We start from the raw sequence: 11969 nt of genomic DNA, 5'->3' as shown, positions 1-11969 counted from the left end.
AAACACTGAAAACACCAAGGCTATACTATGGCGAAAAATGTCAAAATTTGGCATGACCCAAGAACAGTTGAAAACCACATTAAATGGCGTTCCGAGACATGCCATGGCAAAAAATGTTGCATAAACATCCAAAAAAGCCAAACTATGGCATGTCGAAAAATGGTCCGAAATTACCGAAAACACCAAGGCTATACTATGGCAAAAAATGTCAAAATTTGACATGTCCCAAAAACTGTTGAAAACCACATTAAATAGCGTGCCGAGACACGCCATGGCATACAATGTTGCATAAACGTACAAAAACACCAAAATACAGCATGTCGAAGAATCTTCCGAAAATACCGAAAACACCAAGGCTATACTATGGCGAAAAATGTCAAAATTTGACATGTCCCAAAAACAGTTGAAAACCACGTTAAATAGCGTGCCGAGACACGCCGTGGCAAAAAATGTTGCATAAACGTCCAAAAAAGTCAAACTGTGGCATGTCGAAAAATGGTCTGAATTTACCGAAAACACCAAGGCTATACTATGGCGAAAAAAAAAGTCAAAATTTGACATGTCCAATAAACAGTTCAAAACCACATTGAATAGCGTGCCGAGACACGCCATGGCATACAATGATGCATAAACATCCAGAAACACCAAAATGCGGCATGTCGAAAAATCTTCCAAAACACTGAAAACACCAAGGCTATACTATGGCGAAAAAAAAAGTCAAAATTTGACATGTCCCAAAAACTGTTGAAAACCACATTAAATAGCGTGCCGAGACACGCCATGGCATACAATGTTGCATAAACGTACAAAAACACCAAAATACGGCATGTCGAAGAATCTTCCGAAAATACCGAAAACACCAAGGCTATACTATGGCGAAAAATGTCAAAATTTGACATGTCCCAAAAACAGTTGAAAACCACGTTAAATAGCGTGCCGAGACACGCCGTGGCAAAAAGTGTTGCATAAACGTCCAACAAAGCCAAACAATGGCATATTGAAAATTGGTCTGAAATTACCGAAAACACCAAGGCTATACTATGGCGAAAAAAAATGTCAAAATTTGATATGTCCCAAAAACAGTTGAAAACCACATTAAATAGCGTGCCGAGACACGCCATGGCATACAATGTTGCATAAATGTCCAGAAACACCAAAATGCGGCATGTCGAAAAATATTCCGAAATTAAGCGAAAACACCAAGGCTATACTATGGCGAAAAAAAATGTCAAAATTTGACATGTCCCAAAAACAGTTGAAAACCACATTAAATAGCGTGCCGAGACACGCCATGGCATACAATGTTGCATAAACCTCCAGAAACACCAAAATGCGGCATGTCGAAAAATATTCCGAAATTAGCGAAAACACCAAGGCTATACTATGGCGAAAAAAATTTCAAAATTTGACATGTCCCAAAAACAGTTGAAACCCACATTAAATAGCGTGCCGAGACACGCCATGGCATACAATGTTGCATAAACGTCCAAAAACACCAAAATACGGCATGTCGAAGAATCTTCCGAAAATACCGAAAACACCAAGGCTATACTATAGCGAAAAATGTCAAAATTTGACATGTCCCAAAAACACCTCAAAACCACATTAAATAGCGTGCCGAGACACGCCATGGCATACAATGTTGCATAAACGTCCAGAAACACCAAAATACGGCATGTCGAAGAATCTTCCGAAAATACCGAAAACACCAAGGCTATACTATGGCGAAAAATGTCAAAGTTTGACATGTCCCAAAAACAGTTGAAAACCACGTTAAATAGCGTGCCGAGACACGCCGTGGCAAAAAATGTTGCATAAACGTCCAACAAAGCTAAACAATGGCATGTTGAAAATTGTTCTGAAATTACCGAAAACACCAAGGCTATACTATGGCGAAAAAAAATGTCAAAATTTGATATGTCCCAAAAAAAGTTGAAAACCACATTAAATGGCGTGCCGAGACACGCCATGGCAAAAAATGTTGCATAAACGTCCAAAAATACCAAAATACGGCATGTCGAAGAATCTTCCGAAAATACCGAAAACACCAAGGCTATACTATAGCGAAAAACGTCAAAATTTGTCATTTCCCAAAAACAGTTGAAAACCACGTTAAATAGCGTGCCGAGACACGCCATGGCATACAATGTTGCATAAACGTACAAAAACACCAAAATACGGCATGTCAAAGAATCTTCCGAAAACACTGAAAACACCAAGGCTATACTATGGCGAAAAATGTCTAAATTTGGCATGACCCAAGAACAGTTGAAAACCACATTTAATGGCGTTCCGAGACATGCCATGGCAAAAAATGTTGCATAAACATCCAAAAAAGCCAAACTATGGCATGTCGAAAAATGGTCCGAAATTACCGAAAACACCAAGGCTATACTATGGCAAAAAATGTCAAAATTTTGACATGTCCCAAAAACAGTTGAAAACCACATTAAATGGCGTTCCGATACACGCCATGGCAAAAAATGTTGCATAAACGTCCAAAAACACCAAAATGCGGCATGTCGAAGAATCTTCCGAAAATACCGAAAACACCAAGGCTATACTATGGCGAAAAACGTCAAAATTTGTCATTTCCCAAAAACAGTTGAAAACCACGTTAAATAGCGTGCCGAGACACGCCATGTCATACAATGTTGCATAAACGTACAGAAACACCAAAATACGGCATGTCGAAGAATCTTCTGAAAACACTGAAAACACAAAGGCTATACTATGGCGAAAAATGTCAAAATTTGACATGTCCCAAAAACAGTTGAAAACCACATTAAATGGCGTTCCGAGACACGCCATGGCATACAATGTTGCATAAACCTCCAGAAACACCAAAATGCGGCATGTCGAAAAATATTCCGAAATTAGCGAAAACACCAAGGCTATACTATGGCGAAAAAAAAAGTCAAAATTTGACATGTCCCAAAAACAGTTGAAAACCACATTAAATGGCGTTCCGAGGCACGCCATGGCATACAATGTTGCATAAACGTCCAAAAACACCAAAAATATGGCACGTTGAAAAATCTTCCGAAAATACCGAAAACACCAAGGCTATACTATGGCGAAAAACGTCAAAATTTGACATGTCCCAAAAACACCTCAAAACCACATTAAATAGCGTGCCGAGACACGCCATGGCATACAATGTTGCATAAACGTCCAGAAACACCAAAATACGGCATGTCGAAGAAGCTTCCGAAAACACTGAAAACACCAAGGCTATACTATGGCGAAAAATGTCAAAATTTGACATGTCCCCAAAACAGTTGAAAACCACATTAAATGGCGTTCCGAGACACGCCATGGCAAAAAATGTTGCATAAACGTCCAGAAACACCAAAATGCGGCACGTTGAAAAATATTCCGAAATTAGCAAAAACACCAAGGCTATACTATGGCGAAAAAAAATGTCAAAATTTGTCATTTCCCAAAAACTGTTGAAAACCACACTAAATAGTGTGCCGAGACACGCCATGGCATACAATGTTTCATAAACGTACAGAAACACCAAAATACGGCATGTCGAAGAATCTTCCGAAAACACTGAAAACACCAAGGCTATACTATGGCGAAAAATGTCAAAATTTGACATGTCCCAAAAACAGTTGAAAACCACATTAAATGGCGTTCCGAGACACGCCACGGCATACAATGTTGCATAAACGTACAGAAACACCAAAATACGGCATGTCGAAACATATTCCGAAATTAGCGAAAACACCAAGGCTATACTATGGCGAAAAATGTCAAAATTTGACATGTCCCAAAAACAGTTGAAAACCACATTAATAGCGTGCCGAGACACGCCATGGCATACAATGTTGCATAAGCGTCCAAAAAAGCCAAAATATGGCATGTCGATAAATGGTCCGAAATTACCAAAAACACCAAGGCTATACTATGGCAAAAAAAAATGTCAAAATTTGACATTTCCCAAAAACTGTTGAAAACCACACTAAATAGCGTTCCGAGACACGCCATGGCATACAATTTTGCATAAACGTCCAGAAACACCAAAAATCTGCATGTTGAAAAATGGTCTGAAATTACCGAAAACACCAAGGCTATACTATGGCGAAAAAAAAAGTCAAAATTTGACATGTCCCAAAAACAGTTGAAAACCACATTAAATGCCGTTCCGAGACACGCCATGGCAAAAAATGTTGCATAAACCTCCAGAAACACCAAAATATGGCATGTCGAAACATATTTCGAAAATACCGAAAACACCAAGGCTATACTATAGCGAAAAATGTCAAAATTTGACATGTCCCAAAAACAGTTGAAAACCACGTTAAATAGCGTGCCGAGACACGCCGTGGGAAAAAATGTTGCATAAACGTCCAACAAAGCCAAACTATGGCATGTTGAAAATTGGTCTGAAATTACCCAAAACACCAAGGCTATACTATGGCGAAAAAAAATGTCAAAATTTGATATGTCCCAAAAACAGTTGCAAACCACATTAAATAGCGTGCCGAGACACGCCATGGCTAAAAATGTTGCATAAACGTCCAGAAACACCAAAATGCGGCATGTCGAAAAATATTCCGAAATTAGCAAAAACACCAAGGCTATACTATGGCGAAAAAAAAATGTCAAAATTTGACATTTCCAGAAAACTGTTGAAAACCACACTAAATAGCGTTCCGAGACACGCCATGGCATACAATTTTGCATAAACGTCCAAAAACACCAAAAATCTGCAGGTCGAAAAATGGTCAGAAATTACCGAAAACACCAAGGCTATATTATGGCGAAAAAAATTGTCAAAATTTGACATTTCCCAAAAACAGTTGAAAACCACACTAAATAGCGTGCCGAGACACGCCATGGCATACAATGTTGCATAAACGTACAGAAACACCAAAATACGGCATGTCGAAGAATCTTCCGAAAATACCGAAAACACCAAGGCTATGCTATGGCGAAAAATGTCAAAATTTGACATGTCCCAAAAACAGTTGAAAACCACATTAAATGGCGTTCCGAGACACGCCATGGCAAAAAATGTTGCATAAACGTCCAAAAAAGTCAAACTGTGGCATGTCGAAAAATGGTCTGAAATTACAGAAAACACCAAGGCTATACCATGGCGAAAAAAATGTCAAAATTTGTCATTTCCCAAAAACTGTTGAAAACCACACTAAATAGCGTTCCGAGACACGCCATGGCATACAATTTTGCATAAACGTCCAAAAACACCAAAAATCTGCATGTTGAAAAATGGTCAGAAATTACCGAAAACACCAAGGCTATATTATGGCGAAAAAAATGTCACAATTTGATATGTCCCAAAAACAGTTGAAAACCACACTAAATAGCGTGCCGAAACACGCCATGGCATACAATGTTGCATAAACGTACAGAAACACCAAAATACGGCATGTCGAAGAATCTTCCAAAAATACCGAAAACACCAAGGTTATACTATGGCAAAAAAAAAAGTCAAAATTTGACATGTCCCAAAAACAGTTGAAAACCACATTAAATGGCATTCCGAGACACGCCATGGCAAAAAATGTTGCATAAACGTCCAACAAAGCCAAACAATGGCATGTTGAAAATTGGTCTGAAATTACCGAAAACACCAAGGCTATACTATGGCGAAAAAAAATGTCAAAATTTGATATGTCCCAAAAACAGTTGCAAACCAAATTAAATGGCGTTCCGAGACACGACATGGCATACAATGTTGCATAAACGTCCAGAAACACCAAAATACGGCATGTCGAAGAATCTTCCGAAAATACCGAAAACACCAAGGTTATACTATGGCGAAAAATGTCAAAATTTGACATGTCCCAAAAATAGTTGAAAACCACATTAAATGGCGTTCCGAGACACGCCGTGGCAAAAAATGTTGCATAAACGTCCAACAAAGCCAAACAATGGCATGTTGAAAATTGGTCTGAAATTACCGAAAACACCAAGGCTATACTATGGCGAAAAAAAAAGTCAAAATTTGATATGTCCCAAAAACAGTTGAAAACCACATTAAATGGCGTGCCGAGACATGCCGTGGCAAAAAATGTTGCATAAACGTTCAAAAACACCAAAATACGGCACGTCAAAAAATCTTCCGAAAACACCAAGGCTATACTATGGCGAAAAATGTCAAAATTTGACATGTCCCAAAAACAGTTGAAAACCACGTTAAATAGCGTGCCGAGACACGCCATGGCATACAATGTTGCATAAACGTCCAGAAAGACCTAAATACGGCATGTCGAAGAATCTTCCGAAAATACCGAAAACACCAAGGTTATACTATGGCGAAAAATGTCAAAATTTGACATGTCCCAAAAACAGTTGAAAACTACATTAAATGGCGTGCCGAGACACGACATGGCAAAAAATTTTGCATAAACGTCCAGAAACACCAAAATGCGGCATGTCGAAAAATATTCTGAAATTAGCGAAAACACCAAGGCTATACTATGGCGGAAAAAAATGTCAAAATTTGTCATTTCCCAAAAACTGTTGACAACCACACTAAATAGCGTGCCGAGACACGCCATGGCATACAATTTTGCATAAACGTCCAAAAACACCAAAAATCTGCAGGTCGAAAAATGGTCAGAAATTACCGAAAACACCAAGGCTATATTATGGCGAAAAAAATTGTCAAAATTTGACATTTCCCAAAAACAGTTGAAAACCACACTAAATAGCGTGCCGAGACACGCCATGGCATACAATGTTGCATAAACGTACAGAAACACCAAAATACGGCATGTCGAAGAATCTTCCGAAAATACCGAAAACACCAAGGCTATGCTATGGCGAAAAATGTCAAAATTTGACATGTCCCAAAAACAGTTGAAAACCACATTAAATGGCGTTCCGAGACACGCCATGGCAAAAAATGTTGCATAAACGTCCAAAAAAGTCAAACTGTGGCATGTCGAAAAATGGTCTGAAATTACTGAAAACACCAAGGCTATACTATGGCGAAAAAAAATGTCAAAATTTGTCATTTCCCAAAAACTGTTGAAAACCACACTAAATAGCGTTCCGAGACACGCCATGGCATACAATTTTGCATAAACGTCCAAAAACACCAAAAATCTGCATGTTGAAAAATGGTCAGAAATTACCGAAAACACCAAGGCTATATTATGGCGAAAAAAATGTCACAATTTGATATGTCCCAAAAACAGTTGAAAACCACACTAAATAGCGTGCCGAAACACGCCATGGCATACAATGTTGCATAAACGTACAGAAACACCAAAATACGGCATGTCGAAGAATCTTCCAAAAATACCGAAAACACCAAGGTTATACTATGGCAAAAAAAAAAGTCAAAATTTGACATGTCCCAAAAACAGTTGAAAACCACATTAAATGGCGTTCCGAGACACGACATGGCATACAATGTTGCATAAACGTCCAACAAAGCCAAACAATGGCATGTTGAAAATTGGTCTGAAATTACCGAAAACACCAAGGCTATACTATGGCGAAAAAAAATGTCAAAATTTGATATGTCCCAAAAACAGTTGCAAACCACATTAAATGGCGTTCCGAGACACGACATGGCATACAATGTTGCATAAACGTCCAGAAACACCAAAATACGGCATGTCGAAGAATCTTCCGAAAATACCGAAAACACCAAGGTTATACTATGGCGAAAAATGTCAAAATTTGACATGTCCCAAAAACAGTTGAAAACCACACTAAATAGCGTTCCGAGACACGCCATGGCATACAATTTTGCATAAACGTCCAAAAACACCAAAAATCTGCATGTTGAAAAATGGTCAGAAATTACCGAAAACACCAAGGCTATATTATGGCGAAAAAAATGTCACAATTTGATATGTCCCAAAAACAGTTGAAAACCACACTAAATAGCGTGCCGAAACACGCCATGGCATACAATGTTGCATAAACGTACAGAAACACCAAAATACGGCATGTCGAAGAATCTTCCGAAAATACCGAAAACACCAAGGTTATACTATGGCGAAAAATGTCAAAATTTGACATGTCCCAAAAACAGTTGAAAACCACATTAAATGGCGTTCCGAGACACGCCGTGGCAAAAAATGTTGCATAAACGTCCAGAAAGACCTAAATACGGCATGTCGAAAAATATTCTGAAATTAGCGAAAACACCAAGGCTATACTATGGCGGAAAAAAATGTCAAAATTTGTCATTTCCCAAAAACTGTTGACAACCACACTAAATAGCGTGCCGAAACACGCCATGGCATACAATGTTGCATAAACGTACAGAAACACCAAAATACGGCATGTCGAAGAATCTTCCAAAAATGCCGAAAACACCAAGGTTATACTATGGCAAAAAAAAAAGTCAAAATTTGACATGTCCCAAAAACAGTTGAAAACCACATTAAATGGCATTCCGAGACACGCCATGGCAAAAAATGTTGCATAAACGTCCAACAAAGCCAAACAATGGCATGTTGAAAATTGGTCTGAAATTACCGAAAACACCAAGGCTATACTATGGCGAAAAAAAATGTCAAAATTTGATATGTCCCAAAAACAGTTGCAAACCACATTAAATGGCGTTCCGAGACACGACATGGCATACAATGTTGCATAAACGTCCAGAAACACCAAAATACGGCATGTCGAAGAATCTTCCGAAAATACCGAAAACACCAAGGTTATACTATGGCGAAAAATGTCAAAATTTGACATGTCCCAAAAACAGTTGAAAACCACATTAAATGGCGTTCCGAGACATGCCGTGGCAAAAAATGTTGCATGAACGTTCAAAAACACCAAAATACGGCACGTCGAAAAATCTTCCGAAAACACCAAGGCTATACTATGGCGAAAAATGTCAAAATTTGACATGTCCCAAAAACAGTTGCAAACCACATTAAATAGCGTGCCGAGACACGACATGGCATAGAATATTGCATAAACGTCCAAAAACACCAAAATACGGCATGTCGAAGAATCTTCCGAAAATACCGAAAACACCAAGGCTATACTGTGGCAAAAAAAAATGTCAAAATTTGACATGTCCCAAAAACAGTTGAAAACCACATTAAATGGCGTTCCGAGACACGCTATGGCAAAAAATGTTGCATAAACGTCCAGAAACACCAAAATGCGGCATGTCGAAAAATGGTCCGAAATTACCGAAAACACCAAGGCTATACTATGGCGAAAAATGCCAAAATTTGACATGTCCCAAAAACATCTGAAAACCACTTAGTATAGCCTGTAGAGTCATGTTATAGTATACAATGTTAAGAGTCAAAAAAGAAAATCCCACAAACATACCACAGTGACGTTCTTCCTGCAGGAACGCATACATGTGCAGGCGGGCAGAGTACGTGACCTCGGCTCGCGTCCTCATCACAGCCGCCGCGTCTCATTAAGAGATGACCCTTATCTGATTGTGTAATTGAATGACTGTCCTCGCTGTTATTAAACCGCTCTGCGTCTTCACCCCCGGAGTCCATATCATCTCAGATATTCATTTTCTCCGGGCTCCGTGATCTCATCTCATCATTTTACGGTTTATAACGGCACATTTAGCTTCACAATAAAAGAAAAGTTCATTTTGATAAAGATGTCCTGCGGAAGATCTGCAGCTCAAATCCAGATTCATTAAAAACATTAAAACTCACACCGAGTCTCTTAACTATCAAACTGACAGAATAATAAATAAATGACAAACAGATTTTAGAATAAATTTCACCTGAAGCACCTCAGAGTTCGTCTTCCTGTTAAAGACAGAAACATTGTCACGACTGACATTTAGGAGCTTCACTGTTTCACACATTTTACGGATGTTCGGTTAAAGACGACGCATATCATTTTTTTACACTAAATTTGAAATTTAACCCTTTGGAAACCTGCTCCATATTTGACCCGTCCACGTACATAGGGGTTTTTGATGTGGTTAGATGTCGTCTACATGAGAAAAAACGCAGTGAAATGTCACTTTTTTGGATTTTTGCCGAAATGCTTTCGCAGGTTTCAGAAAACACCGAAGCTTTACCCGAGAGGTGCAAAAAGCCGAGGCTCGGCCATTCATTCACACATTTCCCTTAACTCTTCCCTGAACTGCTGAATCTGAAGCTGCAAATCAGAAATCGCCTTTAACCCTTCGAGAACTGGATCGACATCAGTTTTTTTGTGCTGTTTTCAGACGTCTTTTACGGCTGATTAACCCTTTGAAACGCGAGCAGATTGGTTTGATATCTCTCAAAAACACGGGAAGACAGTCAATGAGCCGAGCGTTTGATGTTGTTGTTGTTCTGTTTCTAGTTATGAGAATTTTGTATTTTAAACTGTTACAGAGAAATATATACATATACATTTGGGTTTTTTATGTTTTTTTCAGCACTTATTTTGAGTCATTTTGTTTTTTTCATTTCATTTCTTTTTTTTTACTCCTTTTTGATGCTTGATTTCAGGTCATTTTCTTAAACTCGTTACTAATTTTTATAATAAATCATTTTTAGGTCGTGATTTGTAAAGTTAATCATCCTTTTTTTTGTGTGCATGAAATAACCAAACTGCAAACGCTGGCTAACGTTACCTTACAGTTGCAATAATGTTTGAAAAAAAACATTTGAATCTAACGTTCAGAGAACATTTGAAGGATGTTTATCATTTCTAATAACGTTCCTGTGAGGTTAAACGCTGACTGAGACGTAACGTTTGAGCTGAAACATTGTGAGGATGTTTTGGTGATGTTGAGAGGCGACAGATCAGAGAATGTTCTTTATAAAATGTTCCTACAATGTTAAATGAGAACAAAGGAAGAATGTTTTCAAAGCAACATTCAGAAAACATTATTGAGGACTGAGATGATTTTTTTTTTAAATGAAAATGTGAAGTGATATGTTAACAAACTTTTCTTTTAATATTAATAGAGAACGTTACCCCAACTTTAAGAAGAACATTCTAGGAACTAAAAGAAAACATGTTACTAAAACATTACATTGTACCATTCTGTGAACATTTTTAAGAACCAATAGTTGCTCGCTGAGCACAGGTCGTCTGTCGGGTTTATTTTTTAGAAGAGAAATTCATTATTTTCAGTTGCAGTTTTTTCTTTAATATTAATGTGTTAAAATGTGGAGAACCTTTTCTCAATTTCTGGTATTTTTTTACCGCTGATTCAGTCCTCTGCTACTCACGTGAAGCACACAAAGAGTTAATAAAGATTCATCAGAGATGAATCAATCAAAAATAAAAAGTCTAAAGGCAACAATGATCCTGCATGAACGCTGCACGTTTCCTCTTCGTTTCTGCATGAAATCAAACAGCAGGTTTTGTTTGGGTTTCAAAGGGTAAAATCTTTCACTGCTCCATGTGATTTTAAATGCAAACATTGTTTTTATTTATTATTTTATTTCCTGAAAAATAAACATTATTATCATCATCATCATCATTAATATTATTATTATTATTAATAAAGTTATTTTTTCATCGTAACTGTTGATTAAAAACATCCGTCAATGAAGTTTTTACGTTTTTAAAGAAGATTTTAAGAAATATTTCAAAACATTCAGGATCTTGTAAAAAGTCAGATGTGATTCTGACTTTCTGACACTAGATGGAGCCGTTTGTTACAGAAATCAGTCTGTTTATTTGATTTCATTCTTTTATTTCACAGTATCTATTTATTTTATTTTTTATTTTACCTTCATACATCAGAAGTTTTAAATATGGCTCATTTCATCTCTTTTAGTTTTTATGATTTTTGTTGTTTGACTGTATAGTTTTCTGCAGAGCTCCTCAGTCGCCTGCTGTCTTTAAATATTCTGTTGATACATTTAATCATAATTAATACATTTACTGTTTATAAAACATTTGGGTTTTTTTTCTCTGCTGCAGTTTGTCTTTTCACAGAAATGTTGAATTTCTCACTTGGAAACATGTTTGACTTATTTATCATGTTTTGTTTGTGTGAACTGACTTTTTTGTAAATGTGTCTTTTTTGATAA

The sequence above is a fragment of the Plectropomus leopardus genome, chromosome 16, assembly GCF_026936395.1.
Source record: "Plectropomus leopardus strain MGB_pleo_1.0 chromosome 16, ASM2693639v1, whole genome shotgun sequence".
NCBI classification, from domain to species: domain Eukaryota; kingdom Metazoa; phylum Chordata; class Actinopteri; order Perciformes; family Serranidae; genus Plectropomus; species Plectropomus leopardus.
Note: the sequence above shows the minus strand (reverse complement) of the source record.